The 12,719-nt window shown below is 42.6% G+C and overlaps 1 protein-coding gene across 4 annotated transcripts in view; it reads left to right on the top strand.

The window, feature by feature from the left end:
• The window catches only part of clcn3 (chloride voltage-gated channel 3), an 82,986-nt gene that overhangs the window by 24,490 nt on the left and 45,777 nt on the right, over positions 1 to 12,719 (top strand). The gene's annotated exons all lie outside the window — the stretch shown is intronic.

Raw genomic sequence — 12,719 nt, forward strand, 5'->3', positions numbered from 1 at the left:
CTTTAAGGAAGAGTGGCAAGAAGAAAGCCATTGTTGAAAAAAAGCCATAAGAAGTCCCGTTTGCAGTTTGCCACAAGCCATGTGGGGGACACAGCAAACATGTGGAGGAAGGTGCTCTGGTCAGATGAGACCAAAATTGAAGTTTTTGGCCTAAATGCAAAACGCTATGTGTGGCGGAAAACTAACACTGCACATCACCCTGAACACACCATCCGCACTGTGAAACATGGTGGTGGCAGCATCATGCTGTGGGGATGCTTTTCTTCAGCAGGGACAGGGAAGCTGGTCAGAGTTGATGGGAAGATGGATGGAGCCAAATACAGGGCAATCTTGGAAGAAAACCTGTTAGAGTCTGCAAAAGACTTGAGACTGGGGCGGAGGTTCACCTTCCAGCAGGACAACGACCCTAAACATACAGCCAGAGCTACAATGGAATGGTTTAGATCAAAGCATGTTCATGTGTTAGAATGGCCCAGTCAAAGTCCAGACCTAAATCCAATTGAGAATCTCTGGCAAGACTTGAAAATTGCTGTTCACAGACGCTCTCCATCCAATCTGACTGAGCTTGAGCTATTTTGCAAAGATGAATGGGCAAAAATTTCAGTCTCTAGATGTGCAAAGCTGGTAGAGACATACCCCAAAAGACTTGCAGCTGTAATTGCAGCGAAAGGTGGTTCTACAAAGTATTGACTCAGAGGGGCTGAATACTTTTGAACGCCACACTTTTCAGTTTTTTATTTGTAAAAAAAATTGAAAACCATGTATCATTTTTCTTCCACTTCACAATTATGCACCATTTTGTGTTGGTCTATCACATAAAATTCCAATAAAATACATTTACGTTTGTGGTTGTAACGTGACAAAATGTGGAAAAGTTCAAGGGGTATGAAAACTTTTGCAAGCCACTGTACTCCTCTACGCATGAGAGTGAATTCATGGCACATGTACTTTTCTAATACTTCAATGAAGACTGGATCTTTTCCGTAGGTCTTGCCGGTTGTCCCTTGTCTGGGTTGCGATAGAGATGAAATTCTGGTGAGGTAGAAAATAATGAGGTAGTTCTGGAAATATTTTATAAAAATTGCTGAGCTTTAAACAGTCAATGTGTCCCATTACAAGATGCCACATCAAGTAGCAAATGAAATCGGGAAAGTGATTTGTTTTTAGCACTAAATTTAGTGAGTCGCTTGCATTTATTTTGGATCTAAACCTGCATGACTTGTGCAGAAACTTATACTTTACATTGACTAGAAATTTGTAGAGTTATTCCTGGATTCCATGCCATGGGAAATCATTTGGCATTATAATTATGGGCATCATGGATTCAGTGCTCCCATTTAGAAAGAGTGTGTTCTGCAAAAGGAGCTTAGATTAATGTTGACAATCTGTTGAGGAGTGTTGAGGGCAGCACAGTGGCTAAGCGGTAGAGTTGCTGCCTTACAGCGCCAGAGACCCGGGTTTGATCCTGACCACGGGTGCTTTTCTGTACGGGTTTTCTCCAGGTCCTCTGGTTTCCTCCCACACTCCAAAGACATATGGGTTTGCAGGCTCCGGGTCCTCTGGTTTTCTCCCATACTGCAAGTCCCTAGTGTGTATAGGATAGTGCTAGTGTGTTGGGAATCGGCGGTTGGTACAGACTCGGTGGACCGAAGGGCCTGTTTCCATGCTATTATCACTAAACTAAAGTAAAATGGTGGTTGAATGAAATGGAAATAAAGAGAACATGATATTTACACATGACTTTAAAATTCTGGTCCAGCTGGTTAGTTCAACCGTTTATTTTCTCTGCATTATTATTTTTTTTGGATTTCAGAGTCAGAGTTATGGAGGGAATGGTTTTGGGTGGGAAGGGATGAGTAAACCAAGAAGTTGTGGAGGGGGTGGTTTTTGGGTGGGAAGGCATGAGTGAATTTTTGGGTGTGAAGGTACTGCTACCTCCGCAGCTCCTCGGTTCACTCTTCTCTTCCCACCCAAACTATCCACCCCCCGTGTACTTTACCCGGCAACCGCAGAAGATGTAATACTTCTATACCTTCCCCTCCTCACGTACATCCAGGTACCTAGGGATTTGAGTATAGGAGCAACTACTGCAGTTGTACAAGGCCCTGGAGAGACTGCACCTGGAGTATTGTGTGCAGTTTTGGTCTCCTATTTGGAGGAAGGACATTCTAGCTATTGAGGGAGTGCAGCGTAGGTTCACCAGGTTAATTCCCGGGATGGCGGAACTGACATATGATGAAAGAATGGGTCGATTGGGCTTGTATTCACTGGAATTTAGAAGGATGAGAGGGAATCTTATAGAAACATATACAATTCTTAAGGGATTGGACAGGCTAGATGCAGGAAAAATGTTCCCGATGTTGGGGGAGTCCAGAACCAGGAGTCACAGTTTAAGAATAAGGGGTAGGTCATTTAGGACTGAGATGAGGACAAACTTTCTTCACCCAGAGAGTTGTGAATCTGTGGTATTCTCTGCCACAGAAGGCAGTGGAGGCCGATTCACTGAATTTCAAGAGAGAGGTAGATTCAGCTCCTAACAGAATCAAGGGATATGGGGAGATCAAGGGATATGTGTCACCATAGTTATACTGTATAGCATGGAAACGGGCCGACAGCCCAATATGCCAATGCCTTCCTGAGCCAGTCCCATTTGCCTGTATTTGGCCCATATCCCACTAAACCTTTCCATTGTATATATACCTGTCTAAATGTATTTTAAACGTTGTAATTGTACCTGCCACAATCACTTCCTCTGGCAGCTTTTTCACATATCCATCAGTCAGGTGAAAACTCGCCCTTAGATAGCCCTTTAAATCTTTTCTCTCCCACTTTAAATCTATGACCTCTAATTTTAGATTCCCATACTAGAAAAAGACTTAACATTCCCTGAATTACATCTCCATAAGATCAATCCTCAGCCCATGCTCCAGGGCAAAAGGCCAAGCCTATCCATTCTCTCCTTATAACTCAAGCCCTCCAGTCACGGTGAATCTTTTCTTCACCATTTCCGGACTAATACATCCTGCCTTTAGTCAGGTGACCAGCACTGCACAATACTCCAATTGTGGTCCCACCAACGTCATGTTCAATAGTTACATGAACTCTCAATTCCTGTGTGCAATACACCGATTGAGGAAGGCAATGTGCCAAACACCATCTTCATCACCCCGCCGACCTGTGTCGCCATTTTCAGGGAGCTGCGTACTTGTCCCCCGAGGTCTCTCTTATTTTACCCTGAATAAACTACTGAATTTATTTTAATTCCTCCTCCCATTCTCATTCATTATCTATACACACACTCTTCCTCCAAACAGATTAACTGCAATTAATAAGCCTTCAGATGTTACCTGACCTGACTATTTCCAGCATTTTCCATTATTAATTTTAGATTCATTGTATCTGAAGACTTTTGCTTTTCAATGAAGATGAAATTCTTGGGCACATTTAATGCATCATTACATGCAATTGGCTTGGGTTTAACGTGTGATTAAGTAGGAATCAACACCATGGGTACCTCATCATATTGAATTGAAGGAATGTGCCAAGATGCAATTAACATCAATTATTTGTCTGAAAAATACACACTTGCAAATATTTAAAGAATTAAGCTAATTACATAGCCATGTATTTTCGGACTTGGGGATGCCATTTTCTTGTGAGAATATTGGTACAGAAATGTGTTGTTTGTTCATTTAACCCTATCTCTTAAAGCTTTCATTGCTTCTTGAATGCAATGTACAGTAATAAAAAAAAGATAGAAGTCCGGCATTTTCAGCAATAGACATTTGATTTATTTAAAGTTTCTAGCAGCGCTGACTTTTAGTTAGCTCTCCACAAAATAACTAGTGCAGAAAGGAACTTCATATGCTGGGTTATACTGAAGGTAGACACAAAGTGCTGAGTAACTAAGCGAGTCAGGCAGCATCTCAGGAGAAAAAGGATCAGTGATGTTTCAGGTCAGGACCCTTCTTCAGAAAGAAGTCCCGAAACATCACCCATCCTTTTCTCCTCATCCATGTCGACCTAATCGAGCTTATCCCACATGCTTCTGTTAGGCCCATATACCTCCAAGCCTTTCCTATTCACTAGACTGTCCAAATATTTATTGAATGTTGTGATTGTATGCTCCACTACTTCCACTGGCAGCTTATTCCATATATGCACCACCTTTTGTATGAAAACATTGTCCTTCAGGCCCCTTTTCATTCTTTCCCCTCTCACCATAAATCTATACCCTCCCCTATCTTTAGACTCCCCTACCATGGGACCCAAACTGTGGCTATTTACCTTATCTAGTCTCTTGTTTAAGAAGAAACTGCAGATGCTGGAAAATCGAAGGTAGACAAAAAAGCTGGAGAAACTCAGCGGGTGAGGCAACGTTCGAGGCGTACCGTGGCCCTATCCCCGAACTCTACCTCCGCTACATCGACGACTGCATTGGTGCTACCACCTGCACCCATACACAACTAACAGACTTCATCCATTTCACCACTAACTTCCATCTGGCACTCAAATACACCTGGACCTTTTCCGACATCTCCCTACCGTTTCTAGACCTCACTATCTCCATCGCAGGTGACAGACTACTGACCGACATCCACTATAAACCCACTGATTCCCATGGCTATCTGGACTACACTTCTTCCCACCCTACTTCCTGTAAGGACTCCATCCCCTACTCCCAATTCCTCCTTCAACGCTGCATCTCTACCCAGGATGAGGTGTTCCACACCAGGGCATCGGAGATGTCCTCATTCTTTAGGGAACGGGGGTTCCCCTCTTCTACTATAGATGAGGCTCTCACCAGGGTCTCTTCTATACCCCGTAACTCTGCTCTCACTCCCCTATCCCCCCACTCGTAACAAGGGCAGAATCCCCCTTGACCTGACCTTCCACCCTACCAGCTGTCACATACAACAGATAATCCACCGACATTTTCGCCACCTCCAACGGGATCCCACCACTGGTCACATCTTCCCATCTCCTCCCCTTTCGGCTTTCCGCAGCGACCGCTCCCTCTGTAACTACCTGGTCAATTTGTCCCTTCCCACCCAAACCACCCCCTCTCCTGGCACTTTCTCTTGCAACCACAGGAAATGCTACACTTGTCGCTTTACCTCCCCCCTTGACTCCATCCAAGGACCAAAGCAATCTTTCCAGGTGTGGCAGAGGTTCACTTGCACCTCATCCAACCTCATCTAATGCATCCGCTGCTCTAGGTGTCAGCTGCTTTACATCGGCGAGACCAAGTGTAGGCGATCGCTTCGCCCAACACCTCCGCTCGGTCCGCAATAACCAACCTGATCTCCCGGTGGCTCATCACTGCAACTCCCCCTCCCATTCCGAATCCGACCTTTCTGTCCTGAGCCTCCTCCATGGCCAAAGTGAGGCCCACCATAAATTGGAGGAGCAGCACCTCATATTTTGCTTGGGTAGTTTACACCGCAACGGTATGAATATTGACTTCTCCAATTTCAGGTAGTCCCTGCTTTCTCCCTCTTTCCCCTCCCCTTCCCAGCTCTCCCACAGTCCACTGTCTCCGCCTCTTTCTTCTTCCCACCTTCCCACCCCCCCACCCCCACATCAGTCTGAAGAAGGGCCTATTTCCTTCGCTCCATAGATGCTGCCTCACCTGCTGAGTTTCTCCAGCTTTTTTGTTTATCTATTCTCTCATCATTTTATAAACTTCCAAAAGGTCACCCCTCAAGTTCCTACGAGCCAAGGTTAAAAAAAGAGCTAGCCTATAATGGGCCATTATGGGCTCTACCCTTCCTTGATCATCTGTTGCTGACCCTGTTCTGGTCTTTTCCTACCTCAAGTTTCCCCCCCTTCCTACTTTCAGTCTGAAGGGTTCTGACTCGAAACCTCACCCATCCTTTTTCTCCAGAGATGCTGCCTGACCTGCTGAGTTACTCCTGCACTTTGTGTCTAGCCTATATAGCCTGGTTTGTTCAGTTCAGGTTTGAACATGGTTGTATTTCTGCTGTGGTTGAATTCCTCCTGCATGAGGTATGTTGCAGGACCAAGATCTGCCTGTATATTGCTAACCTACAATCTTCAGGACTGTGTGCTGAGCTGGCATTTGACGTTCTCTAATTCCATGCTGCAGCGCATAGGATGGAAATCAGGACAGCACTGAACCATAAACACAGCACAGTTGCACAGCTAGAAGAGCTGCTGCCTCAGTTCCAGCAATCATATATCAATCACACTGCTCAACCTGATCACATGATACTCTGGTCAACCTGAGGAGTACCTTTAGCAGCAGACTGGTTCCACCAAGGTGTACAGAATGCCATAGGAGATCATTTTTTCCCTGTGGCTATCAAACTGTACAACTCCTCTTTCTTCTGTCATGGGGTAGACTGACTCCCCTCCCCCCCCAATCTTTGCACATCCCCAATCCTTTCTACTCATCACTTTCATGTTTCATGGATCTTGTGTTTTATGACTTTTGGCAGTTCAATTTCCCTCCTGGAATAAATAAAGTTTAATCGTATCATATCACGATTTTGGGTGCTGAATGTGTGGAACCTGCACATTCTCCCTTTGATTGAGTGAGTTTCTCATAGGTGATTTGGTTTCCTCCCATGTCCCAAAAATGTGTGGGTTGGTAATTTAAATTGAAGTGCCCCAATTATAGGTGGGTTTTAGAATCCAGGGGGAATTGAAGGAGAAGGGGAATGTGTGGAGAATAAAATTGGTTATGGTAGAACTTGACTTGACTGGAGCAGTTTTGTCTCTGAGTTGTCAAAACTCCTCTCGTCTAGTCAAGTTTGTTGTCATCTCCACAAGCACAGTACCATGAAAAACTTGCAGTAGCATCACAGGCACATAAATTTGGATAACATAGAAACATGAAATATACATACATTATACATCAGATGCACAAATTCTACAAGACAATAAAAAAAAACCCATAACAAGATAGTAGTACAAAATGTTGTAGGATTAGGGGTGTATGGCTTTGTTCAAGTACCTGATCATTGCAGGAAATTGGGTGTTCCTCAATCTGGAGGTGTGCAACTTCAGGCTTCTGTGCCTCTTGCTCGACGGTAACAGTGAGAAGAGAAACTAGTTCGTATGGTGGGGATTCTTGATGATACATGCCACCACTTGAGGCAGTACATCGTGTAGATGCTTTCGATGGTGGGGTGGGGTGTGTCCTTGATGGACCAGGCTGAGTCCAGAACTTTTTGCAGCTTCTTGCATTTCTATGCTTTGAAATTGCTGTACCAGGCTATGCGGCAATCAGTCTGGTTTCTTTCTACAGTACATCAGCAGTATTTTAGAGTATTCACTGACATGATGAATCTGTGTAAAATCTAGGAAAACAGAGAAAACAATAGAAAATCTTTGTGATTACATCTATGTGCTGGGACCAGGACTGGTCATCTAAGATGTTAACGTCCAGGTACATAGTTCCTTGAAAGTGGCTTCACAAAAAGGCTTTTGGGACTTTAGTCTTCATCAGTCAGAGTAACATAGAAACATAGAAAATAGATGCAGGAGGAGGCCATTCGGCCCTTCGAGCCAGCACCGCCATTCATTGTGATCATGGCTGATTGTCCCCAATCAATAACACGTGCCTGCCTTCTCCCCATATCCCTTGATTCCACTAGCCTGTAGAGCTCTATCTAACTACTTGAGTGTAGACGTTGGGAGGTCTTGTTGCAGTTACATAAGACATTGGTGAGGCCACATTTAGAGTATTGTGTTCAGTTTTGGGCACTATGCTATCGGGGAAATGTTGTCAAGCTGGAAAGGGTGCAGAGAGGATTTACGAGGATGTTGCCAGGACTCAAGGGCCTGAGCTATAGGGAGAGATTGAGCAGGCTAGAGCTCTATTCCTGACTGAAAAACCTACCCCCTATGCCTCTCCTAAATCTCTCCCTCTCACTTTCAGCCTATGCTGGAATACAATTGTACGTTATGGCAATTTCATCATGACTGATCGTCATGATCAGCCTTCATAACAAGAGGATTTCAGTATAGGAGTAAAGAGGTTCTTCTGCAGTTGTATAGGGCTCTGGTGAGACCACATCTGGAATATTGTGTACAGTTTTGGTCTCCTAATTTGAGGAAGGACAGACATCCTTGTGATTGAGGCAGTGCAGCGTAGGTTCGCGAGATTGATCCCTGGGATGGCGGGACTGTCTAATGTGGAAAGATTGAAAAGACTGGGCTTGTATTCACTGGAGTTTAGAAGGATGAGGAGGGATATTATTGAAACGTATAAAATTATAAAAGGACTGGACAAGCTAGATGCAGGAAAAATGTTCCCAATGTGGGGCGAGGCCAGAACCAGGGGCTACAGTCTTAGAATAAAGGGGAGGTCATTTAAGACTGAGGTGAGAAAATACTTTTTCACCCAGAGAGTTGCGAATTTATGGAATTCCCTGCCACAGAGGGCAGTGGAGGCCAAGTCAATGGATGGATTTAAGAGAGAGTTAGATAGAGCTCTAGGGGCTAGTGGTGTCAAGGGATATAAGGTGAAGGCAGGCACGGGTTATTGATACGGGACGATCAGCCATGATCACAATGAATGACGGTGCTGGTTCGAAGGGCCGAATGGCCTCCTCCTGCACCTATTTTCTATGTTTCTATGACTGGAGATGCATAGTAAATATACTCTTGTCAAGTCTGGTAACAAGAAGATGTGAAAAATAGACAGATCTGATATCCCCTCTTCATAAATGCTACTGAAATCGAGACTGGTTTCATGATTAATCGTATTACCCTGCAGTCAGTCACGAGTTTAGACCATAACTAGATGAGCAGTTTCCCAGCACAGAGATTACATCAGATTTTGGAATAAGGTCAGCACCAACTGTAGCAGCCTGTTCAATTTTCTGAAACAATCTCAAACAATTGTATTTGTTGTGCTGCAAAATTAATCGCTTTGCATAAACTGGAGTTTGGCTCCAAGTAATCTACTTTATTGATTGTATTTCTTTCTCTTTCTGAAAATTTACAAGGCTGTGGAAATTTTATTAAAACATTTATTCCAATCACATTCCCATTGATTAAAAATCCAATGCAGCTGTCCAAGCTGGCCGATGGCAGAAATGTTCATCCTAGACTTGCTAATATATCCACACAGTAAATTTAGTTAATCCCATTTTAGTTTTGTTTGATATTGATATAGCTAATTCATTTAATTACAATATAAATTGTAACAATAATCTGTTCAGAATCCATTCTCATTCTTTTCAACATGTAACCAACATTTATTTTTCTTGCAGTCATATCATAATAGTTAATTTCCAACTTTGATTCCCATAACAAAATGATAATGTTCTAGCCTATGTTACATGCCATCCTTTCAATAGCTGGAAAGGAATTTAAGCATTCAAGCGTGCTAAATTAGGAAATTTAAAGATCATCCGTGTCATTTTCTCAAGTCTTGTTGCAAAATACAGCTTCAAAATTGAAAAGTGGTTCCTGAATTGGTGAACTGTTTTATTAAAATGTTAGATTAAAGAATACAGTGTATTTTTTCCCTGATTGCATTCTTTACTCTAACATTTTAATCAAACAGTACACCAATTAATGAAACACTTTTCAATTTTGAAGCTGTATTTTGCAACAAGACTTGAGAAAATGACATGGGTGATTTTTTTTGCCCTGATATGCTGATTGTTGGCTCGAGGCGGTGTGATCCCAAACGGGTATATCATTGCTAACTGCAGAACGGGTTAAACAGAGGTTCACATGCACCTCCACTAACCTCACTACTGTGTTTGGTGTTCCCAATGTGGGCTGCTGTACATTGACGAGACAAAGCATAGACTCGGCGACCATTTCACTGAACACTTAATCTTGGTCCGCCAAGGCCTACTTTTCTGCCATCACCTAGTCAACCAAGGCCTACTAGTCTTTAATTTTAAATAAATTCTACAAACACCACCTATCGCTTCCCATCCCATTGGCCCTCCCCACCCCCCCACCCCCCCCCAACTCCCCACCCCCACCCCCCCCCCCCCCCCCACTAAAAATTGGATAGCCAGTTCCACAGTTCATATCAATGTATCCCTCTTGAGATCACACCGTTTCTAGCTGACAATCGACCTATCAGGAAACCTCCTGGTCATCTGGTGCTGGCCCCAATTTGTCCAGGTTTTTTTCTTGCTTCCCGTTTCTCCCCCTTCCCCCCCACGACAATCGGTCTGAAGGAAGGTCCCGACCAGAAACGTCACCTATCCATTTTCTCCAGAGAAGCTGCCTGACCTGCTGAGTTACTCCAGCATTCTGTGTCTATCCTTCGTATAAATCAGCATCTGTAGTACATTTTTATTATGTTTAGAACATAAAATGCATGTTAATTCAGCAGACATAAATATCATGGGCACTTTCCTCTTCAAAGACCAGGCCAGTGTGGAAGCATTGAATCATATGATCCTTCACTGGTACTGTAGAGATCAAAGAAGATAGATTGTGTAAATGGAAACACTGAATATGTGCATAGTCGGATAGGTTGGTATTGGTTTATTATTCTCACATGTACTGAGATAGTCAAAATGTGGAGTGAAAAAGAATTACATGCTGCAATTAAATTGAAAGAATGAAAAGAACAGCAACAAAGATCAAATAATCACAACTAAAACAAAGGTATTTAATTCTGTCAATAGGAGTTAAAATAATTTGGATATTGCAATTAATTTGATGCACTTCAGAGCTTCAGTGCTTCCAAAAGTAGCAATAGGGTGGTAGCACTTCAACCAGCTCAAGAAGAGATCATGGGGCCATATTCCCTGTTAACAGTAAACCAGGAGACCACACCTCTATTCCTGACTAAGTGATTTCTATCTACATAATGTATCTGCAATACTCCTCCATGCAAGGGATGTTCTGGAAATGTTACCCTGCTTTTAAAGAGAGATGTCACTGCAGGTTCTGGTTCCCTTTCTCTTTTAAATAGACTATTTTCAGAGTAGATTATTTTTTACTGCATGTAGATTGTGAGTTCTCAGTCATATAACTTGCTCCACCTCCTTAGCTGATGCCGTTTTGTTAATGTGGATACAAGGAACGGCAGATGCTGATTTACAAAAAAAGGCAGAAACTGCTATAGTAACTCAGCATGTCATGCAGCAACTTTGGAGAACATGGATAGGTGATGTTTTGGGTCAGGACCCTTCTTCAATCTGAAGAAGATTCCTGACCCAAATGATCATCCACCCATGTTCTCCAGAGATGCCCCTCTGACCCGCTGAATTACTCCAGCACTTTGTGTCTTTTTTGTTAATAACTGTTCTTGTTCAATTGAGTAATCAATTAAAACTAGTCTCACAGTTTGTCACAGAGTCCAAGCTATGACTATAAATGCCAGGATTGAGGAAAGTTTCCAGTTATGGCAGTGGATGATTTATCTGAAAGTATACAAAAGCAGATTTAGACTAATATTCCTAAAGGCTGAAGATTGATATCAAATATTTATTTTTCATTCATGTCTTCTTTGTGAAGTTGATGTTCCTTCAGAAAATATGGGTGTCATGTTACTAATGGAAGCAGTCGCAGTCTGTTAATGTCCTTCAGAATTTTGTTTCAATCTTTGTGTCAGGATTCATATTGTCAAACAATCACTCATTTAGGATTGCTGATCAGAATTCAAACCGTGTTAAAAGGGTGTAGTAGTACAAAAGGAATAGAGCTGTTGAAAAATTATGAACATGAACCAATGTTCGCTTTTACCAATCGACCAATGTAGCTGTCACCAAGAAAGCACACCATAGCCTCTAATTTCTCAAGAGACTAAAGAAGTTCAGCATGTATCCAGCGATTCTTGCCAACTTCTACAGGTGCACCAGGATTCATCATAGCATGGTTTTGGAACAGCAGCATCCAAGATTGCAAGAAGTTGCAGAGAATTGTGGACGCAGCACAGACCATCACATAAACCGGCCTCCCTTCCATTAATTCCGTTTATAGCTCATGCTGCCTCGGCAATGCCACCAGCATAATCAAGGACGAATCACTCCCTCTTCTCCCCTCTTCCATCAGGCAACAGGTATAGAAGTATGAAAACACACACTTCCAGATTCAGGGACAGTTTCTTCCCAGCTGTTATCAAGTAACTGAACCATCCTACCAACAACTAGAGAGCAGGCCTGAGCTCCTATCTTCCTCAATGGAGATCATCGGACTATCTTTGATTGGTCTTTACTGGACATTATCTTGCATTAAATTTTATTCACGTTATTCCCTTTATCATGCATCTGTACACTGTGGATGGCTAGATTCTAATCATGTGTAGTCTTTCCGTTGACTAGTCAACACGCAACAAAAGCTTCTCACTATACATGACAATAAACAAAACTTAACTCAACTCAACTCAAGCGTAGAAAGAATCCCACCGAGATGCATCACAGCTTGGTTTGGAAAATGCTCTGCCCAAGGCTGCAAGAAATTTCAACATCTCATTGCAGCCCTTGCACTTCATTTATCTGCACTTTATCTGTAACTGTAACACTATTTCTTTACTTTTAGATGCCAGTGGGTCATGGTTGTATATTTTCAGTTTGTTACTGGTTCGTATTGTAGTCTAGTCCATGCAACCATCTTCAGAATATTACGTCATCATTTTTGTTGGGAATTATTTTTGTATTTTAAATAAGATTAAAGGATTTGCTTTGTTAAAAACGAAAGAATGCTTGAAATTAGTTTCTAGCATTGCGTATTGTCTTCAATACAGCATTAAAATAGATTCCTTGTGCCTA

The sequence above is a fragment of the Amblyraja radiata genome, chromosome 3 (assembly GCF_010909765.2).
Source record: "Amblyraja radiata isolate CabotCenter1 chromosome 3, sAmbRad1.1.pri, whole genome shotgun sequence".
NCBI classification, from domain to species: Eukaryota; Metazoa; Chordata; class Chondrichthyes; order Rajiformes; family Rajidae; genus Amblyraja; species Amblyraja radiata.